This window comes from Herpailurus yagouaroundi, unplaced genomic scaffold (genome assembly GCF_014898765.1).
Source record: "Herpailurus yagouaroundi ecotype Mexico unplaced genomic scaffold, PumYag 140, whole genome shotgun sequence".
NCBI classification, from domain to species: Eukaryota; Metazoa; Chordata; class Mammalia; order Carnivora; family Felidae; genus Herpailurus; species Herpailurus yagouaroundi.
The window spans coordinates 17,145,969-17,168,749 of NW_024412395.1; positions in this window are offsets into that span (position 1 = coordinate 17,145,969).

Below are 22,781 nucleotides of genomic sequence, written 5' to 3' on the forward strand. Positions count from 1 at the left end.
ACAGTCAGGTGTGTGTGTGTGTGTGTGTGTGTGTGTGTGTGTATATATATATAGACATGTATATATATATGTATATATATTCCATCCTAGTGCTGGGATATTACATTCTGATGTGGGGAGGGTAGAAAAGGAACATTATAAAGTGTGGGAAGAAATGGGGTTCTTTGGACCTCTCCCTTCCCCCGCCACACTAAGGAACTGATAAAATAGTTCTTCTGGTTGGATTTTGGAATTTGGTTTCAGTCACTCTCAACAAATTCTTTTCTCCTTGTCAAAAACCTCACAGCTTCAGACATTGCAGACATTGTTAAATACAAGCTCCCGGGCTGGGGGTGTCCGAGTTGACTGTTTTGTCTGATATTCTCGTGCCCAGTTTCAGGGAAACAGGGTAAGCTGATAGAGGCAAAACCGCCTACAACAGAGAGAAATGATGACTTAAAAAGACTTAATTCTGTCTGGATGAGACACAGGCCCTCCAATGCTGCCACAAAGAAGGAGACAGCTTGCAAGTGCCTTTTTCCAGAACTGATGTAAATTAGAACATTTCCTAAGACAGGTCAGCCTGGAGTAATTTTCCAGTTGACTTGTCAAATAACCAGGGGACAAGCTCCCACATCTCAGTGCAATGCAGAGGAAAACCCCTAGTAATTTCTCTCGGGTTTTCACATTTGTTCATTTATGGTGTGGAAAATCGTCCGTGTGTGGCTCATCGAGTAAGCAGGCTGGTGGGAATCCACCCAAAGCTATACCTGGCACATAGTGGGTGCTTAATAAATAGCTGTTGATCACCACTGTGAAAACTGAATGGTCCTTCTGTTCACTGTACAGTCAAATCCCCAGCAGATGCTTTCAAAATTTTAGACACCCTGGCAGCTCCAGGAATCCCCCTATACATAGATTCCCCGGCCAAATTGCATATAAAATAAAGGTTTGGGTTCATTTTAAAGAATTTTGAAGAAAAAAAAAAGCAAATGAAGCATTTTATTTCATTGCCTCAATATATATGTGTTGTTTCTTGTTTATCAGGTTTTGTGGCCTCCTATTTAAACAGCCTCCCCTTTCCCAGGCTTTGACCTCAAAAATCAGATGCACTCACTAGTGATGTTCACGTGAAGTGAGGCTAAGAAGGGAGAACCCAGCGTCAGGCCAGGATCTGAGATATTTGTGCCCAGTGGTGAAGACAGTGGGGTGCTTACCAACTGGCCTCCTGGGGGAGGCAGGGATTGGACTTTGCTCCTGGCTGAGCCATCTCCAGGCCTACTGCTGGCCCTTCCATAGATTCTGTGAACTCTAAACTAATTTATTTCGTACCTCTTTTGCTTAAACTAGCTAGAGAAGGTTAGGATGTTACAAGCTAAGCACACTGACTGCTATGTGTACCTTGTGCTAAATGCCATGGTACACGTGAGGATACAAAGACAAATAAGACATGAATGCAGCTCCCAAGATTCCACAGTCTGAAGACAGGTACAGACTTGAGCCCATCAGTATAATACAGTATGTGTCACACAGTGTGATCAGACCAGTGAAGGAGGCTCCCAAGGAGACCCAGGGTATGGCAGGCAGAGGGAAAGGACAGTCTGCATGGGAGGGTGCAGACCCCTGGGTACCTCAGCAATGGATCTTGACCATGCCATCCGCAGCCCCTCAGACCATGCCTTCATGTAGGACTTGGTCTGACCCAGGATGTCTGGGACAACAGACAGTGCAATCCTATCACCTAATAGGGCTCAAACTTATTTATATCCAAGCCCAGCCTGGGCATGCAAAGATACAGTCCCAGTTGCCAGACTTCTGTGTTCCTCCCTCTATCCTGCTGTTCATTTTATCTGGATGTTGTAATTCCCTCCTGTCACAGACAAGCTGTGGCCATGGGGACAAACACAACAACCACAGGGAACTCTGGTAGCTCAGGCAGAGTGGGCTGTAGTTTGAATCTTTAGCAGGAAGGGGCGTAAACAGTTTTGGGGGGGATGGGGCTAGCACCCTTTCAACACCTCCTCTCAAGGTCTGACCATCCATATTGCAACCGTGTTTACCTCTGCTTCCTTTAACATCTTTTTACAGGGGTGCCTGGGTGGCTCAGTCGGTTGAGCATCCTACTTCGGCTCAGGTCATGATCTCACAGCTCGTGAGTTCGAGCCCCGCGTTGGGCTCTGGGCTGACAGCTCGGAACCTGGAGCCTGCTTCAGATTCTGTGTCTCCCTCTCTCTCTGCCCCTAACCCACTCGCATTGTGTCTCTGTCTCTCTCAAAAATAAATAAACATTAAAAAAATTAACATCTTTTTACAATAATTTTAACAACCTATAGTCTCATGGCTTGTATGGCAGCACAGCAAGGAGCCAGAAGATAGCCAAATGGTGGCATCCAGGGACAAAGCCCAGACTATAGGCAGAACAGGAAATGCAGGTGTGAAGCCACTGGGCGGAGGGGCAGAAACCCATCTGTGCATTGGAAGGAAACTCAAAGGTGTCGAGTCAGTGTTGCCCCAGGACCAGGTATGCTTGGAGCAAGCTCCCAATACCTAGGCAGTCCATAGTCTTCACCTTATCCTTCCCCCCTGATTGGATCCTCCTCCATGCTGCCTGCCAGTACACTTTGGGCCTCAGGAGAGTTCAGTCAGTGTGGACTATAACCACAGTGTGTGATTTCTCCATTGCTCAGCCACACAGAAGCCTGCCTCCACTGGTGGAAGCGAACCTCCCAGGGATGGTTTTGCCTAAATCACAACTGAACCGGCTTTGGACACTGTACCCAGCAACCCTCAGCAACAGCAGCCTCCAAATCGCAACTGGTTCCCTTGAGTACCCTCTCCTAGACAAGATAGGGGCTTTCCAATGTGTGGCCTTTCTCAGGCCAGATACCAGGTTCCATCATGTTGTACACACATCTGAGGGGAAAACAATACTACATCACAGTAAGAACATGCGGAACATCATTCCCCTTCCTCCTCTTTTCCCATCCCTTCTTACAAAAGAAGCAGTCTCAGCTTGGTGCTGGTGCATTTGGAACACTTCCCTCACAGTGGTCAATCTCCCTTTAAAATCAGATGACCGGTCTCAAGGTGAGGATTTCCACTGGCAACACTAGCTAGCTAAAGTGTAATAATAATGTTCTGTTTTCACTGATTTATGCAACCACTTAAAAACTATGCCTATGGGGCACCTGGGTGGCTCAGTCAGTGAACGGTCTGACTTCAGCTCAGGTCATGATTTCACGATTGGTGAGTTCGATCCCTGTATCTGGCTCTCTGCTGTCAACACAGCCTGCTTCAGATCCACTGCCCTCCTCTCTCTCTCTGCCCCTCCCCTGCTCGCTTGAACATTCCCTCTTTCAAAACTAAACATTAAAAAAAAATGCCTTATTATTACCTTTTCAGATTTAGAGCAATCATATTGATATTAGTTTCCCTTTTAATTTTAAATATATTTTTTTAAATAAATGAATGTAACACAGAGGAATAAAATGTTTGAAAATTATTAGGACACATAACGCAGAAAGTGTGAAGGCCCCTGAATAAAGTTCGGTGAGTGTACCCCTACTCTGTGGCTCTCCTTCTCACCCTTCCCTGTTCTCTGTGTGCAGTCTCTGTTCCTGGGGGGTCGTCTCATGGGCATCCAGCCAAAGCCGGGGCACTCGAAGTCATTGGTGTTTGATCCTTTTCTCTCTTTTTAACTGTTTTCACCACTGTTTGTCTTTCACCCCATTTCCCCATTAGCGAGCGAGTTCCTTGAGGGCAAACACAATGTCACTGCTGTCTTTCCAACCTGCCTGCCTGCAGCTGCCAGTTGCAGTATTGGGCGCACAGTGGGCGTTCGATACATGCTGCTGCCAGATATTCACCAGCATCTCCACTCCCAGCAGACACTGGAAAAATGGGTCATCTATTTGGCAAAAGCAACAGGATTCACCAAGACAAGATCTATGAACGGCGTAAAATAACAACAACAACAACAACAAACCCATCAAACTCAGCCTTTTGGAAAAAAGACATCATTGTTGCAAGGATACCAGTATGCCTGAAAATGGCAAAAACCTGGGGATTTTCCATAGATTAGTCATGTGGTTTAAATAATTAGAACCGAAGTCCCAGTATGAGATTGCCCCCAGTGAAACTTGAGCAGCTCCCAGGGTAAGTTTAGTCTTATGTAAAAAGGAGAAGCTCGACAGACTGACAGCTAGAAATTAAAAGAAGGAGGAAATCAAGAAAGAACCTGCAGCCCAGAGAGAAAAGAAAATGCATGTGTCATGTGGGCTGGGCCTGGAGAAAGTGTGCAGAAAACTCAGGCAATGTGGTGAATATATTTGCAATTTTATGGAAAGAATCCAGTCTACACTGAAGGCATTCAGGGTATTTGTTTTAATAACATTCTAAGTGAAAGCCTTTTCTCAGGTAATAGAATTTCTTTCCATTTTTATGAAGTCAAAAATGAAAAATAAGCTAAAGCAAAAGAATCTAATTTCCTATAAGGTTTTGTTTTTAGTTACTTATAAATGCTAAATCATGGGGACTTCAACACCAGAAGGCATATGTTGATCATGAAAATGAAATAAGAAAAATAAAAGAAAATCTTAGAAACCCACTCATAAATATTGACCTTCCCTTTTCCCCATCTCCAGCTCCTACCTAAAACTTCATATGTGAGTGCCCCCCCCCCCCCCCACACACACACAAACACACACTCACACACCCGGGGAGAAATAACAACACTGGCTTTCAGAGGCTGAGCAAGGCGGACTGTGAACTGACCTGTTCTCGAGATAGAACACATTTGTTCAACCAATTCATCACCTCCTGGTAGAAGTCCACAGAACCCAACACTGCTGCCCAAAATGCCCAAACTTAGAAGGGATCAGGAACACCTTGTGGTCCCGAGTAGCCCACAGGAGACGGAGTTGTTGGGGGCCTTCTGACAAGGCCATCAGAAGGATACACCATCCCCTTTCTTAGCACAATCAAACTTCTCAGCAAAAGGCTACACTTGTATTGCAGGCTCTGGAATCAATGGCAAAGCTTCTCAATGTCCATTCCATTTCGTCAGTTCAACCTAAGCTGTACACTCTGCAATCCATCAGCATATCTTTCATCCAGAGTATTGTCAAAAACTGCTCATGAACCATCAAATAAATCTCCTTGTTCCCAAAATAGCAAAGGTGTGACCTCTGCTTCCCACTTATACATATTTGAAATTGTCATCATGAGCTGTGAGCCATGTCCCTCTCATTTTTTTTTTTATTTTTTAAAAAAATTTTTTTTTTCAACGTTTATTTATTTTTGGGACAGAGAGAGACAGAGCATGAATGGGGGAGGGGCAGAGAGAGAGGGAGACACAGAATCGGAAACAGGCTCCAGGCTCTGAGCCATCAGCCCAGAGCCTGACGCGGGGCTCGAACTCACGGACCGTGAGATCGTGACCTGGCTGAAGTCGGACGCTTAACCGACTGCGCCACCCAGGCGCCCCCCCTCTCATTTTTTTAAAGTATATTTATGTATTTGAGAGACACTGCACAAGTGGGGGAGGGGCAGACAGAGGGGAGAGAGAGAGAATCCCAAGCAGGCTCTGCACTGCCAGAGCAGAGCCTGATACAGACCTTGAACTTAGGAAACTATGAGATCATGACCTGAGCCAAAAGCAAGAGTCAACATTTAACCAACTGAGCCACCCAGGCCCACCATGTTCTTCTCATTTTTACATGTCTTTAGAACCTCTAGTCTGCCTATTTTCAGGACATGAAACTAATTTTGCAACCTCATCATATGAAGCCACATGCCTTCCTCTGTATTAACTACCAAACAGTCCTCCCTGCACCAGGAGTAAGCATCCTATGCAAAGTGGGCCAGATCTGTGGCCCCACAGAGTATCCTCCAGTCTTCCCTCATTGACTTGGCTGGATGGCCTCCTCTTCCTCATCCTCCACTTAGCCTTCTCCCTCCTAGAGGTTCCCTAGCCTCTACAGTGCACCCAGGCTTTGGACATGGTTCATACAGGCATGAGGAAAACATATCCTTGACCCTTAGAAGCCTAGACTAACTCTTTACAACTTTTTCTACTTTTCCCTGAGTTTGTCTTTTATTCTTTTCTCTACATAGGGCCAATATTCATCCAGAACCCCTATTCAAATGATAAGAACTGTTTTGGGTAACTTTTATTTTTTTCAACGTTTATTTATTTTTGGGACAGAGAGAGACAGAGCATGAACGGGGGAGGAGCAGAGAGAGAGGGAGACACAGAATCGGAAACAGGCTCCAGGCTCTGAGCCATCAGCCCAGAGCCCGACGCGGGGCTCGAACTCACGGACCGCGAGATCGTGACCTGGCTGAAGTCGGACGCTTAACCGACTGCGCCACCCAGGCGCCCCTGTTTTGCGTAACTTTTAAAAAACTCTTTGGAATTTGATTGCCCCTATCAAGGAGTCACTGGAGGGGCTGAATGGAATATCAATATTCTTGTGGGCATACACTGATGTTTACATAGAGAGAGTACCATGGAAAGAGTGGCAGTTCATAGCAAAAACTGAGTTTGAATCCCAGCTCAATCAAGAACCTTAGGCACCATCATTGACCCTTCTAAGCTTCAGTCATGTGATGGGAAAAAACACTGGAGATAATGGGAGCTATTTCAGTAATTTGCCACAAGTATTAAATAAGTTCCTTTGCACCAAGTCTGGATCATGTAAGCTGTCAATAAATGCCAGTAAAATGTTATGAATAATGGTATCATCATCACCATCATCAATATCATCATCAGTAGTAGTAGCAGCAGTTTTGCTATTACTTGAAGTCAGAAGACCTGGTTTCCAAACTAGTTTGTGAACAACTTATTTTCCTATAATAGATCTTTGATGTTATTTCTTGCTCTGTAATAGAGAATGAGGGTTCAGACTGTGGATTCTCATTCTAATTCCTTCTCCTCCTCCATTTATTACTTACACAATGTTGAGCAAGCTACTTAACCGCTGTGAGACTCAGCCTCTTCATCTAAAAAATGCAGGTGATAATAGCACCTACTCCAAAGGGCCATTATAATTATTAAATGAGTTGACGCATGTAAAATGTTTAAAAGTGCTTGGCACATAGTAAGTGCTCAAGAAATGTTCTCAAAATCTGTAATAGGAGGTACTGATATCCACTGGGGAGGTTATGGACAGGATTTGAAATATTGCATGAAAAGTACCCACACAGTCTGGTGTAAGCGGTTCTGAAGCCAGTATATATCTTAAGAGTTCCCTGGGTATACTTTAATAAAACTTGCCCCAGACCAGTTACAACAGAATCTCTAAGAGTGGGGCCAGGGCAGTTTTAAAGCTCCTCCATACAACTTTAATGTGAAGCTAGGGCAAAAAAATCACTTGTCTAGCAACAGTAATAAGTAAAGTCACTAAAAGGTGGTCATTATTACTCTCTCTACATACACATGTATCCAAAAGTACAAAAGAAGCAGGGGAATGTTGCCTGATTTATAGAAAGATTAAGCACTTATTAAAAACATTGTGAAATGATTCTTCTTATACTCACGCTCCACCCAACCAAGAGTTCATTTACTAACCAGGAGACAGCTGCCAGAGAACATTAAGAAGCTGACAGACATGAAAGAAAGCTTTATTGCCACAGATGAACTACAGATGCACACAAATGCCTTGTACATTTTCAGGGCTCAATGGCTGTTCGCTAAATTGAATTGATACCATGATGTAAGTCAATGGGGGAAGACTGATTAATACATGATACTATGGCTTAAAGCAAGGTACACATATGCATACACATGTACACAGTCTCACAAGCACAGGCCTCTCACTGTTCTGCTTCACCTCATTGGAGTTCTGCCTCCTCTGAACTCTTCTCAACACTATCACTACTGTCACACAAATAAGCAATATAAGGGAGTCATACTTTACCTTATGTTCATAAGCATCTATGCCTACTGTTATTTATTTATTTATTTATTTATTTAAAATTTTTTTTCAATGTTTATTTATTTTTGAGACAGAGAGAGCATGAACAGGGGAGGGGCTCACAGAATCTGGAGACAGAGAGGGAGACAGAGAATCTGAAACAGGCTCCAGGCTCTGAGCGGTCAGCACAGAGCCCGACGCGGGGCTCGAACTCACGGGCCGGGCCGTGAGATCATGACCTGAGCCGAAGTCGGAAGCTTAACCGACCAAGCCACCCAGGCGCCCCAATGCCTACTGTTATTTAAAACGATCTTTTTCTGCAAAACATTGATGCACTTACAAATGGAAATTTATGTCCACACTAAACCATGTATACAAATGTTCATAGCAACATTATGCATAACAGCCAAAAAGTGAAAACAATTCCAAAGTCTATCGATAGATGAGTGGATAAAGAAAATGCGGCATAACCCTACAATGGAATGCTATTTGGTAATAAAATGAAGTACGGATACATGCTACAATGTGAGTGATTATGAAAAATGTTCTAAGTGATGAAGTCCCACACAAAGGACTGCATATTCTGTGATGCATTTTATATGAAACATCTAGAGTAGTCAAATTCACAGAGGCAAACAGATTGGCAGTTGCCTAGGGTTGGGCTGGGGGTGCGGTGGGTGTGGAGGAGTGCCAGAGAGCATTAATAGGGAGCGACTGCTGAGTACAGGTTTTCTTCTGGGGAAGAAGAAAATGTTATACAATTAGATAGTGGTGATGGTTACACAATTCTAAATACACTAAAAATCACTGAATTGTGTCCTCTGTGGTATGTAAATTACATCTTAATAAAGCTGTTAAAAAAAATCGATGTTCTTAAAGATGACCCTGATCGACCAAAAAAGAAAGAAAAACCAAAAAACCAAAAACAAAACAGGAAAAGGCTTAAGGTATTTCATATACTTCAGCTATGAAGGAGGAACAATATATATTTTAGGAAAATTTCTTTAACATTTCAGCCTTTTAAATTATGCAGACATTTTGTTAATGCAAGTCCACTTTATTTCCCAATAAGCAGGAGCTTATTGAGGCTGGTGGATAAGGTCTTTGCCAAGCAGGGGTCACCTGCAGCTTCTTCCTGCTTCCAGAGGAAGAAACTTGTGTGTGTATGTGGAGGTGGGGGTGGGGAGAGTCCTTACCTCCACAGTATTTCCTAGGGAAGTTCTGCCTGCTAGTGTTCTCTGCTTTTGCTGGGCCAGTCTGGGAGTAAACTTTCACCTGCCTTGTGGGCAGAGGCAGGTTCCAGGAGGCCCTGCATAATGGTAGATTCCATTAGGGTCACTGCTCTCTAGCTGACCTGCCAGTTCTCATGCCATTTTTAAAATCTCTTGGGAACATCTATTATGTTACCCATCCAGGAACCATTTACTCCTTCTTCCCTACTTTACAGAATCTCAATTTTGTTTGGGTTGCAAAGTGTACAATCTCAAAGGATAACTTGTGCTTGCTCTTAAGTCAGTTATGGTAATCCATTGCTTTGTTAGTGAGCAGTCTAGTGGGGGGCAATATTTCCAAGTCTGGCTAATAAGGGAAAGTCTGCTTGAGAGCATATTGGAAATATGTATTCCTTGATTTTATTTTTAGTATTTTTTTAATTTTTTTTTAATGTTTATCTATATGTGAGAGAGAGACAGAGACAGAGAACAAGCTGGGAAGGGAAAGAGAGAGAGGGAGACAGAATCCAAAGCAGGCTCCAGGCTCTGAGCTTCATCATAGAGCCCAAAGTGGGGCTTGAACTCATGAGCCATGAGATCATGACCTGAGATGAAGTCAGACACGTAACCAACTGAGCCACCCAGGTGCCCCTGTATTTCTTGACTTAAAGAAATGATAGGGATGTTCAAAGATAGTTCAACCTCTTTTCTCTCTTCCACGAATGTAGTTGTGTGTAGATACTTTGAGACCACAAAGGAGACGTTTCCTAGACACAGAGGTAGGAAGAGCAGAAGAATGGCAAGAGTCTGGGTCCATGATGAAATTACCAAGCTGTGAATTGACTTTGGCCAATTGACTTTTACCTACCTTCTAACTTCACATTATATAAGATAACTAAACACCTTACTACCTAATCCACCATTTCTTCAATGTCTATTACATGTAATCAAAAGGGTATTAACTGGTACATCTACCAACCTAAAGATTCATAGTTCATTCCAGACGATGGCTTTCTGTTAGCATCAGTCAGAATTAGGTTTGGCTATATATAAGCATAGCTTAAACAATTAGCAGTGAAAGAAGTTCAGAAGTAGGGACTTCAGAGGTAGCATGATGGTTCCACAGTCATCAAGGACTCAGGTTTCTTCTATTAGTCTGCACTAACATCCTTAGGCTGCCATTCTCAAGATCACTTCATGGTCTCAGGTGGCTGCTGGAGCCCCAGCCTTCCCATTCACATTCCAGGACAAAAGAAAGGGAAAGCATGGAAGGTCAATAAAGAAGAATACTAAATATCTAAATTGCCTATAAAGAATATCCTAAAGTACCATACAACACTGCTTAAACTCCAGGACTAGGTCATGTGATCACATTGTATTACAAAGGAGGCTGGTAAATGTCTTCTACATTGTTATGGGTTCCCATTTTTAAGAACGAAGGATAAAACGGATATTGCAGGAATAGTTACACATCTCTGCTGCATAGGGAATCTGTCCTCAGTCTCAGTATACTCTTCCATTAACCAAAGGTGACAGAAGATGCTTGATGCAAACACCATCCAAAGAAACTGGGCTGGTGGAATGCACAGTCAGTGCATGAAATGTTTCCAATGTGACAAAATGTATGTGCTTTTCAAGATGACACTTTGAAAATGGGTAATATATTTTTTAATGAACTCCGAGTGAAACTCTTTGGTTACATGGAACTCTGACTGAAAACCAGTAAAATGATGAATCACCGATGGCACCCAGCTTGCCCCAGAAGATTCTACAACTGCCCAGGAGCAGGTGATACTTGAGACAGGAAAAACATTCCAAGGAAAGAAAGAGCACTGGGTGCCACAGCCATAATTTACTAAAGAATTGGTTTTTAAATTTTAATATCAAAAATTAGCTTGTGGGAAATAACTGCTAAACTGTGTGCCAATAAAACTTATTCTGACGAAAAACTCGGGATAAAATATCTTCTGCTACTTTGGGTTAATTACATAGTATTCTGGGAATAAAGAGTAAGTTACTTAAAAACACTTAACTTTTACTTAAAAACTCCTATCTGTGTAAACCACCATTTTCTCAAATCTGTGGTAACAAGGAAGAACACGTAGAACAAACTGGAAACTGGAATTGATAAAAGACTGCAACATTATGTTCTAATTTCAAATATTATGGATCATCAAAACAGTCCCATTTTTATCCCTAACTTTATATAAGACAAAAGTTACACATTTATGCTGATAAAATACTGAATTGTCTAGTCAGTATCATGGAATCCCAAGTAATATTTAATTTGAAAACAGAATTCTATTGCTAAAAACTTGGGAAGCAATTGCAAACATGATTTGAGAGCTACTGCCTTATTCTCAAAGTGAAAGTCAGCCCAAATGTGGTTTGTGCTTCTCTACTTGAGTTCCAAACCAAAAAATGTTAAAAATGAGCATCACAAATCTTATAATCGGATGAAAACCTTAACCCCAGCCATATCCTAATTTATGATTGGATATGACTTTAGAGCATATCTCAGACCATATGCTTGGACTGTAACATCTTCCCCCACAAATCACCAGCATTGCACAATTTCAAGCTCAGTTGATAACAGGGACATTCCCTTTTATTCCCCACCCACACATCACAAGCAAGAAGATGCATGCCTCAAAATCTACCTCCTCCTCCTCATCTCCTCCCTGTTCTATGTAGAAGGCCAGCCATGTCCAGGATAGCCTCTTCTCCCAGGCTTGCAAACACGGGTTCCTAGACACTGTCCACTTCCTCACCTTCAATGTTCCAAAATCTATTTCACACTATCTCATTGCTTGATGACTGCTAAGGGTTCTTATGCTGCCTGATGACCAAAGAGTGACGTTGTATCACAAGATTAAAAATTTTTGCTTACCAGCAGACATGGAATCTGCCTTCTCAGTCCTGAAGAAACTGAAGCCGGGAGATACTCCTTTGCCCTCTCTCCAGCAGATCCTCTGGATTTGTTTTATCTATCAATCATTCACATAAAATGGCATCTGAACAAGTTACACTTTTATCTATAAGAACTTTGGAAACAACAGCTTTTCTCAAAAGTGGCGTAAGGGAGGGCAAAGTGCTCGCTCTTCCTGAAACAAAGAAAGCAGCCAACCAGCAATGGGAAACATGTCCCTCCTTGTATTATAGAATGAGAGAGCCACCTGTTTCTCATCTTCATAACTTTGAAAGTATTCACACTGTCCATAACCCGGTGGTTGATTGCATGGACTTGACATAATAGCCCAATGCGGTCTTTAATCTTTTTCACTAAAGATTATTTTTAAAAATCGGTTCTCAAGGCAAACTGTTTCATCATTCTAGCTGCATCTCTCATGACTATCTCGGACTCAGCAACATCAGTCTTAGGGACTGACATCAGCAGCCAAGTATGGACAGAGCACACTGTCCCTTCTGATGCACTTGGTGGCATCCTGGATGAGCAGCACCCTGTCCTATACTATGTCCTGCAGGTGACTTTTAGCACGCCAGGCTTTGCTTTAAAGATCTTCTGTGCTTCAGCGCACCTAGGTGGCTCAGCTGGTTGAGCGTCTGACTTCAGCTCAGGTCATGATCTCACAGTTTGTGGGTTCGAGCCCCACGCTGGGCTATGTGCTGTCAGCGCAGAGCCTGCTTGGGATTCTCTGTCTTCCTCTCTCTATGCCCTTACCCTGCTTGTGCACTCTCTCTCTTTCTCTCTCTCTCAAAATAAATAAACATTAAAAATTTTTAATTAAAAAAAGATCTCCTGTGCCTCTTAATTTCCTTAAGGAACAGCCATATAGTCTAGCAATTGAATATATGAACCCTGGCATCAGACTGCCTGAGATTAAATCCCCACTTTGCCACTTACCTGCTGCATGACCTTGAGCAATTGCTTAACTTTGCTAAACTCCACCTTTGTCAGCAGCAAAGTGCAGATTAAAAATACCTCCTACTTCTTCATAGGGTGCTGTGAGAAGGTAACACAGGAGAACGCCTGCGTCTGGCAATGCTTGGTCCACATTAGCTAACATCACAAATGAAACCAAGGTCTGTGCCTCTACTAAAACAAAAGCTACCTAGAATCAGGGACCCACAGGCTCATAGTGGTGCCTAATTAGCATGTACTGAACAAATGAATGAATGGATCCATAAGGTCCAAACTCTCCTGCTGAGTGTGGACCATCAGAAAGTGAATGAGCTTTACTGCCAGATGGATCTGAGTCTGTGTCCCGGTTCCTTCTATTCTAATTACCTCAACACATGGCATCTTGGCTGCCTGCAATGTTAAATATGAATGGAATGCATTGCAGGGTGACCACGAGGATGAAATGGGGTCATTTTGGAGTGTCAGAGTAGACTTGAGTGGAGTCTCCTTCTCCCCAGGCTATCTGGAGCAGAAGGAGCTGAGCCCAGATCCCTTTGGGGTCCAGTGAACACAGGCTGCTTTGGGAAGGAAGCAGATGCATTCTTAGCAAAATGCAGCCTGGGTTATAGTTCTTAGGAAATAGTGTTAAAACCATGTGAATAGGGGATCTGTGAAGGAGAGTCATCTTTCAGCTGTGAGGTTTGCTGCTTTATAAACATTTTAGCTGAAAACAAGCTGCAGCCAGTGTGGAAGTTCTCTTTTTGGCCCTCCCCACCCCCTTGATGATCAATTCTCACTTTCTTCCCTTCCAGCCCCCAAGTTGGGAGACCCTGAAACCATGCTTCATTGTCCGCATTGCATAGCAGCAGAAACTGCAGAGAAGTAGCTCAGCACTAAGTGGATAACCAAGGTTGAGAAATGTGTCAGACGCAAGAGAGACTTTGGAATTGATGGGTTTCTGAGTGGGCGTAGATGGACCCAGAAGTCTGCTGGGAGCCTCTGGGGAGTAAGAGAGGGTTAAATAGAGGGGAATTTGGGGATAGGGCTGTGATAGCCATGGAGGTGCCACTAAGGTCCTTTCAAGAAGAGGGGCTCCTGGGTGGTTAAGCGACTGATTCTCCATCTCAGCTCAGGTCATGATCTCAGGGATTCCTGAGTTTGAGCCCCGCACCAGACTCTGTGCTGACAGTGCAGAGCCTGCTTGGGATTTTCTCTCTCCCTCTCTCTCTCTCTCTCTCTCTCTCTGCCCCTCCCCTGCTCACACTATCTCTGTCTCTCTCAAAATAAATAAACTTAAAAACAATTTTTTAAATTAAAAATATTTTTTTAAAAAGATCCTTGCAAGAAGAATTCCTATTCAGCTTCTGGAAGAGTGATTAGCTGATGGCCTGCAGCTGTTAGCACCTTCAGGATTCGTCTCAGCCCTTTTGCCAATGCCACACTTTGCCTGGGCATCTGCCAGCCAGTGACAGCAAGGAAATCTGACCATTTCTGCCCAGAGCAGGACCCCTCTAGTGGGCGGCTGTTGCCTCAGCCGAATTGGTCAGAGTGGAGTCACAGCCTGAGGTCTCCTGGTACAATACGCTCTTCTTTTACCTTCCATCTTTCACAGATATTACCTTTCCCCTCCCCCCTACCCAGACTGCTTGTGCTCCTAACTCAGTCTTGGCATCTGCTTTGTGGAGCACCTAAGTGACCAGGGAAGGAAAAAGGATCATTAGAAAAAAGACAGAGGATACCCCTGGAAGGCCCTTGAGAGGCCTAAGGTGCATTTACACTGGTTAGGACCTGCTTCTGTGTTCTGGGAAAGGTAGGTGGCCAGATTTGTGGATTAGGGCCCAAGGTGAAACGGCAAATGCCACGATTTGTTTTGAATGTATTGTCTGATGGGTATTGAGGAGGGCACCTGCTGGGATGAGCACTGGGTGTTGTATGGAAACCAATTTGATAATAAATTTCATATATTTAAAAAATAAATAAATTAATTAATTAAATTAAATTAAAAAATGAATGTATTGTCTGAACTCCTTTTTTTAATGTTTATTTATTTTTGAGAGAAAGAGAGAGAGAGAGAGAGAGAGGGATACACAGAATCAGAAGCAGGATCCAGGCTCTGAGCTGTCAGCACAGAGCCTGACATGGGGCTTGAACCCACAAACCATGAGATAATGACCTGAGCTGAAGTTGTATGCTTAACCGATGGAGCCACCCAGGCGCCCCTGAATGTATTGTCTGAACTCTTGAGTAGAGAAGACCCGAAATCTTCTGGCGTGGTTGTGTCGGTCAGGGAACAGCAGGTGACAGCTGCCTACCACAAGGTCACTAGCAGGCATAGGAACAGTATGTCTGGGAACGATCAGTTGTCAAGAAGACCCCCTTATTGGAGAGATGATACAATGCCAGCTTTATCAGCTCTGGTTGTGCCTCACCTCAGCAATAGCTTGACACATAACAGAGAGAAAAGGAGGGAATTGAGAATGTCCACAATGTACAAGGTTCCTGTCCTTGTACATGTCCACAATGTACAAGGCAGACAGTTGATGCTCAAAAATTGTAAATTGGCCTGATCCTATGTTCCAATCTCATCTCCTAGCCTTTGTTTGAGTTAGGCTCTCTTGCATATAACTGGGTTCCCGTATAACACTGATCTAATATAAAAGTTTATTTTCTTACTTCATAAAAGTGTCTGGATTTGGTATTGGAGCTCCATGGTCAGCAGGGGTTCAGGCACTGTATACTTTTTTTTTTTTAATGTTAACTTATTTTTGAGAGAGAGAGCGCGCCTACATGCAAGTAGGGGAGGGGCAGAGAGATAGGGGGCAGAAGATCCCAGGCAGGCTCCACGCTGACAGCAGAGAGCTCGATGTGGGACTCAAACTCAAAAACTGTGAGATAATGACCTGAGCTGAAGTTGGATGCTTAACCAACTGAGCCAGCCCAGTGCCCGGTATATCTTTTTCCTCTCTAATCTTTATCTTCTAGTTTCCAATTTGAAGATAACCTCATGCTTATAAGGTGGCCACTGCACCTCCAGGGATCACATCAATGTTCTAAGAATCAAGAAAAGAGGAAAAGACAAGGATAAAAACATACATGCCTATGACTGCGTCAGGGCCTTTCAAAGATCTGTCCTGGGAGTCCCAGTCCTAAAAGACTTACTCTTCCACCTACCTCATTGGCCATTTTTGCTGCAAAAGATGCAGAGAAATGTGGTTTTCAAAGTGGACCTATCACCTAATGTAATAATGTGCGAGGTTTCCTATGAAAGAAAACAGAGAAGGTAGTAATGTGTAGGCGACTGGTACCCTGTGCATCTTTTTAAGCTGGTTTTCTCACAGTTCCTCATCCAAAAGGTCATCCAGACCCAGGACTGAATGGACTCTATGCCTTCTTCACCATCTTATCTAAATGTCCAAATTGAATCCCTCATCCAAGGTCCCGGACAAGCCTCCTTTTTCCATGAAGCCTTTCCTAACCCCACCCCAGCCAAGTGACCTCTCTTCTCTTACTGAAAAGTTACTCAGTTGGTTACCATTTTTCATTTGTTTGTCCTACACCACCAATGAGGATATGATATTTCACCTTACGGGTAGAAATAGTAGATTATCATTATCTCTCAAGTCGACAGGAAGTGCAAGGCACAATTTTAGGTGCTACATGAACCATGTGCCAGATTAATCCATTTATGAAGTGTTACTAACTCATTTCTTATAAATAAAGTCAAGATTATTCTCCCCTTACATGCACTCAAATGACATTTTCTTTATCTTCACAGAGTTGCATGAAGTCTTTCTATTGCTTATTCTCATTCATTTGACATTTCCTCTCACCAAGGAATTTTGTGTAATACATAGCCTGGAGCTTACATCCAAGCAGATGTCCTAATCAGACATAGATTTCTAACCTACTTTCAGGCGGGAGATGGGGAGGCTCTCATCTTGTGCTGAACGCTACCAGCTGCCTACCGCCATATCTCATGTTTTCCCCACTAACAGAACTCTGATAGAGGGGGTATAGAAAGCAGTGATGTTCCAAGCCAAAGAAAACAAAACAAAACAAACAAAAAACAACTGCATTCTCTCCCACCTGCAGCCATAGGTGGCCATCTGACAGAGCCTATGCAATCATATGGTTAGGTGGCCATGTGACACAGCCCTAGCCAATGAGATACACATAGGAATTGTTACAGTCCAAGACAGCACTTTGAACTTACCTGGCACTCACATTTTTGCCTTCCGCCCTTCCCTTCCCCCCTGACAAGAACAGACAAACATAGGTGGTGGAGTAACCATCTTGCAACCATGCAATAAGCATGAAGACAAAAACCACATGGTAAATATGGCTAAACAGAAAGAAGCAGTTGGTCCCTGCTGGCACAGAGGAGCTGCAACGCAGGACTGGCTACCTTTTGACTTCACTTTATGAAGTAGTAGAAAGTAACCTCCCCACAAAGTTTAGCAACTCTTTCTCAGACACTTGTAACCTTCAGCAGAAGCAGAAAGCAATTGTAGCCAGTACTCACAGGGAGAAGTGTCCCAGCAGCTAAATGTTCTACTTAAGCAGGAGGTCGCTTTTGGGCTCGGGCACTCTTACAGCACAGTATTTTCTACACAAACGTCACAAAGCTCTGCTCCTTTCACTGGAGTTTGTGGCTGTGTTGGGCGCCGTACTGCCACATCATCCTCAGACACTATTAATTTCTATTCCTTTCAATTTGGCATAACGTACAATAAGTTTTCATCATTAACGGTGCCCAAAATGTCAGCAGCTTATGCATTTTCATAAAATCTTCAAATCAATGCAGTAAAGCACACATCATTCAGAATGTAACAAAGGGAAAGCGGCTGAAAATGAGATACCACTCCAATTACTTTCTATTTATCAAGACACACATTTTTCACCTCCATATGATGCACTCTTGAAGTGGCTCTCTTTCGTCACATGATAACTAATCCAATTCTGCTATGTTCAGAATACACCATAAATCTTTTAGCCTCACTAATTTATGGGATTTTTTTTTTCTTAATCATTCTAAGTAGGTGCTGAGAAGACAGAACTGGCCCTTCAGCTGTCAGAAAATTTCAACTCTTCCTTAATCAGCTTTCTGACAATACCTAATGTGACCAAGCAGTGGTCCTCCTTTGCCAGAACTCAGGCATTGGCAGGATGCAGAAGTTTACTGCTGCAGCCAGGAAGGTCCCAGAGATGGGCTAGTCACCCTGCCATCCCAAGCCTTTCCACAAAAAACAAAAAAAAACAAAAAAAAACAGAGCAAACAAAAAGTGCTACCATTCCCCTTAACTACAATTCACCCCTGGCCTTGTACTCAATGCCTGTGGTAGTCACTTAATGGACATTTTTAATAAGGCTCAGTGTCTTCTCTTTCACTCCTGTTGTAGGCATTGGTGTATGCATACCTTAGGGAAAAAAATTTAACAGTTGGTTTGGTGGTCATCCTCTAGCATCAGGGATGCCTGAGGATTTGACTCTTTATCAACATTTCCTCAGGGAACCCTTAAGCTAAGGCCTATACTGGACCCAAGGTGAATGGGAAGCCAGCAGGGGACAGCACACCATTCCAAGCACCTGTACTACATTATTGAGACTTTACTGGGAATGAAGGAACCAATATTGATGAGACACAGCTGCAGCAGAGAAGGGGTGTTAGTCACAGGGACCTAGGGGGTCCCTGAGTCCAGAGAACAGATTGTGAGAGGGAGATCTGCATGATGGAAGTTTCTGGAAGAGGGCTTCCAGGATCTGTACCTGTGAGGGAGTGAGGGCAAGGGACTTAGGTAGAGGGTGAAGTGAATTGCAATTTATTTGTAAAAGAAGCGTTGGCTGATCTGAAAAAAAATGGATGGTTCTTTAGAGACATCCCATATTGGAGTAACCCCTGAAAGAGAATCAGCTATAAGTCATTAGCAGCTAGCATCCCTGGGGTAGAGGGCAGGGAGGAGTGACTTGCTTCTGAAGTGGGGGTTCTGAGCAGAGTCGCTCAGAATCAGTCAGAGAAAATATATGAGTAGCTATTTGTAAAGCTGAAGGGACCCCAACACTTATGGCTTTCTGTAGCCAAAGAGGCTATCTAAATGATCAATAAGCATACAGTGTTGCTTAACATTGTTAGTCACCAAATTGATGCACATAAGAACCGTGGTGAGACACCACTATGCGCCTCCCAGAATGGCTAAAATTAGCCAGTCAACACCAAGTGCTGACAAGGGTGGGCCCTTGTACACTGAGCATAACATTCATATGCTAGAGGGTACGCTGACACATCCACTTTCTTTTTAAAATTTTTTTTAACGTTTATTTATTTTTGAGACAGAGAGAGACAGAGCATGAACAGGGGAGGGTCAGAGAGAGGGAGACACAGAACCTGAAACAGGCTCCAGGCTCCGAACTGTCAGCACAGAGCCCGATGCGGGGCTCAAACTCACGGACCGCAAGATCATGACCTGAGCCGAAGTCGGCTGCTCAACCAACTGAGCCACCCAGGCGCCGCTGACACAACCACTTTCAAAAACCATCTGGGAGGGTCTAACAAACTTGAACTTACTCCAATCCTATGGTGTAACAATTCTGCTCCTGGGCATGTACCCAACAGATTGTACATAACAGTGTTTGTCATAATAACCAAAAACAAGAACCAAATATCTCTTAGTGGTGGAATGGATAAGTAAACGCTAATATGTCCACACAATCAAATACTACAGAGCACAAACAACCAACTGCTGGTGGAAGCAAAAACATGCAGAGATCTCATAGACACTATGTCGAGCAGAAGAATCCTGACATGAAGATGTACATGTTGCATAATTGCATTTATGTGAAGTTCAAAAACAGGCACAGCTGCTCTATGGTGATAGAGCTCAGAATACTTTTTTTTTTTTTAATTCCTGGGGAAGGGGTAAGACAATGACTGGCAGGAACACAATTGAGCCTTCTGGGGACCTAGAAATGCTTTATATCTTGATTTGAGTGGTTGTTTTATGGGTGTATACATGTAAAAATTTATCAAGTTTGGGCCCTTGAATGTATGATGTTATACCTCAAAAAAGGTACATTACTTTTAATAATGAGGAGAAGGAAAAAGAAAGAGGAAGAAGAAGAGGAGAAGGAAAAAGGGAGAACAAGAAAACCACCAGCTGTGAGACCATTAGGCAGAGAGAACAGAAAATATCAAGTTCCTGAAGCTAGAACAGGCTTGCTATAGATGGTGACAGGAAGTGCAGGGCATAATGCACAAGGAAGGGAAGAGTTCCTGATGAATCTGGAGAAGCAGACAGGGCTGCTCAAGTAGGGCCTTATGATTATGGAAGTGTGGATTTTAATCTAAGGGCAATAGGAAGTAATTGACTGACTTTAAAGCATCAAGGAGTCAATTAGCACATTACCTGATCTGTGGGCTTTTTCTAGAATCACTTTGGCTGCTTGGGAAAAAGAGTTGCGTTATAAAGGACAACAGTACATGCAAGTAGGGAGACAGTTCATGAGATTATGGGAGTTAAAAGGGCTGGCTGGAAAGGCTGTGAGTGACGGACTCGCTTGCAAAAATCAGAAGCTATTCATCTTCCGTTCGCCACTTCAGACACTTTCCACCCTCCACACCCTGCCCTACGAGGGAGTCCTCCAGTAAGCTCCCTTGACCTTAGACTACTGGTTGTCTCAGCAGAGGAGAGGGCTGGAGGGGAACTAGAAGGGTGTTTATTCCCTGACTCCCTCCTTCCCCGGTAACTGCCACATGACTGAAGAGAACAGTTCCTATCAGGCAGCCTTTTCTGATAGCTATGCATTCTAGGTTCTGGAAACTGTTCCCTCTCTCACCCCTTCAGAGATGTCTACATATTTGTAAGGATTCATTTTATTGTATTTTACTAAGCACCCCATTGGAATATACTATTTGTTTCCTGTTGAGTATGAATTTCGTACAATATCCAGACCATTGCTGGATACATCAGGATGACCTAGAAGTCACGCCAAGGATAATATGTATCCCACATGCCCTTAATGAAGCAGGGAAGTATGTTTATTCACTTCAGAGTCCTCTTAAATGTCTCCTCCATAATTGTACTTATCACAACTGAAGTTAGTTGCCATTTTAGATTCTTAAGCTCCATGGACATAGTCCATTGGACCATTTGGTCCATGAAGAGGTCTGTCTTCTTGCCTGCTGTATTCCCAAGACTTAGAACAATACCTGACATATAATTTAATAAGTTGAAGGATGAAACTGAAGGAGGCAGAATAAGAGGATGGAGGGAAGAGGAAGAATATGGAATTTAAAATTGGAAGAGGAGGATGGGAACCCAGCACCCCCAGTTACCATTAGCTGTGTGCTCCTATACATCTCATTTCTCAAGTTTTCCATGTCCATATGCCTATGTATATAAAATTAGGGTAATAACTCCTTCCCTGGCTAATATTTGTGAAGATCAAATGAAGTACTACTTATAAAAGTAAATGAAGCAGTAAATGAAGCAGCCGTCAAATATGAGATGTTATTATTAAAATACAAGCATCAGTAAGATGGGGCAGGGCCTGGTTTTTATGCAGCACACATCAGCTGTTGCAGGGCATGGAAAGATACCATGATTTTTACAGTTTTAAGAATAATTCAGCCCAAGTGGCTGCAAACCTTGGAACTTAGTAATGTCACATGCAGGTGTTAAAGAATTTGGACAGCCGTGTACAAACATGACAAGGTAACATGTGCCTTTTTCTCCATGGTTCCTCAAGTAGTAAAGTGAAGCCAGAGGCCAATGGATATAATCATTTCAGGCAGCTTCCGGAGCACAGCTCATATTACTCCTCAGCTCCATCACAACCATAACACCACTGTTGGAGGGCCATGTAACAAGGGGTGGGCCTGGAAAAACCCAAGAAGCAGTGAGTTTACAAAAACAGAGAACTCCTCTAAGAGTAGAGTTAAATCTCTCTTTTTTTTTTTAATTTTTTTAATGTTTATTTTTGAGAGAGAGACATATACACAGAGTGTGAGCAGGGGAGGGGCAGAGAGAGAGGGAGACACAGAATCCAAAACAGGTTCCAGGCTCTTAGCTGTTAGCACAGAGCCCAATGCGGGGCTCCAACCCACTAACTGTGAGATCATGACCTGAGCAGAAGTCGGACGCCCAACCCATTGAGCCACCCAGGTGCCCTGAGTTCTATCTCTTATGAGGGACACTGACACTAATAGCGTATCTTGACATTGTATATGACCATTCATATTTAGATAGGAGCAAGTTATCTCAATTCTATATAAGCTTTTAAATATTAATTTCATGTCTGTGTTAGAGTCTCCAAAGAAACAAATAATTTGAATATGTGTATGTGTGTGTGTGTGTGTGTGTATGTATACATATAAAATGTTTGTGAATATGTATGCACACACACACATACATAAATACATACCAACAGTTACAGAAGCTGGCAACTCCAAAATCTTTTGGGTGGCCAGCAGGTCGCAGACCCAGGAAGAGCCAAGTTGCAGTTCGGGCTCTGTGGGCGTGTCCCAGGTCACTGTACCTTGACTGACACTATCCGCTCTTGCTGGGATGCGCTTTCTTCTTCCACTTGTCAAAATTCTATTTATTCTTCAAGATACTCAAACGTCATTTTTAAATGAAGTTTTCCCTAAGAACACACTGATTCTTCCCATCCCCTTTTCCTAATCAGAATTATTCCCACCTGTGGGCTCTCAGGCACTGTTCATAATCCCTTGTTGAGAGGTCTAAACACGGTCTGACTTATAGTTTGCTGTGTGGATGTCTCCTTGTCTCCCTTCCCCACAAAATCATAAGCTCTTAG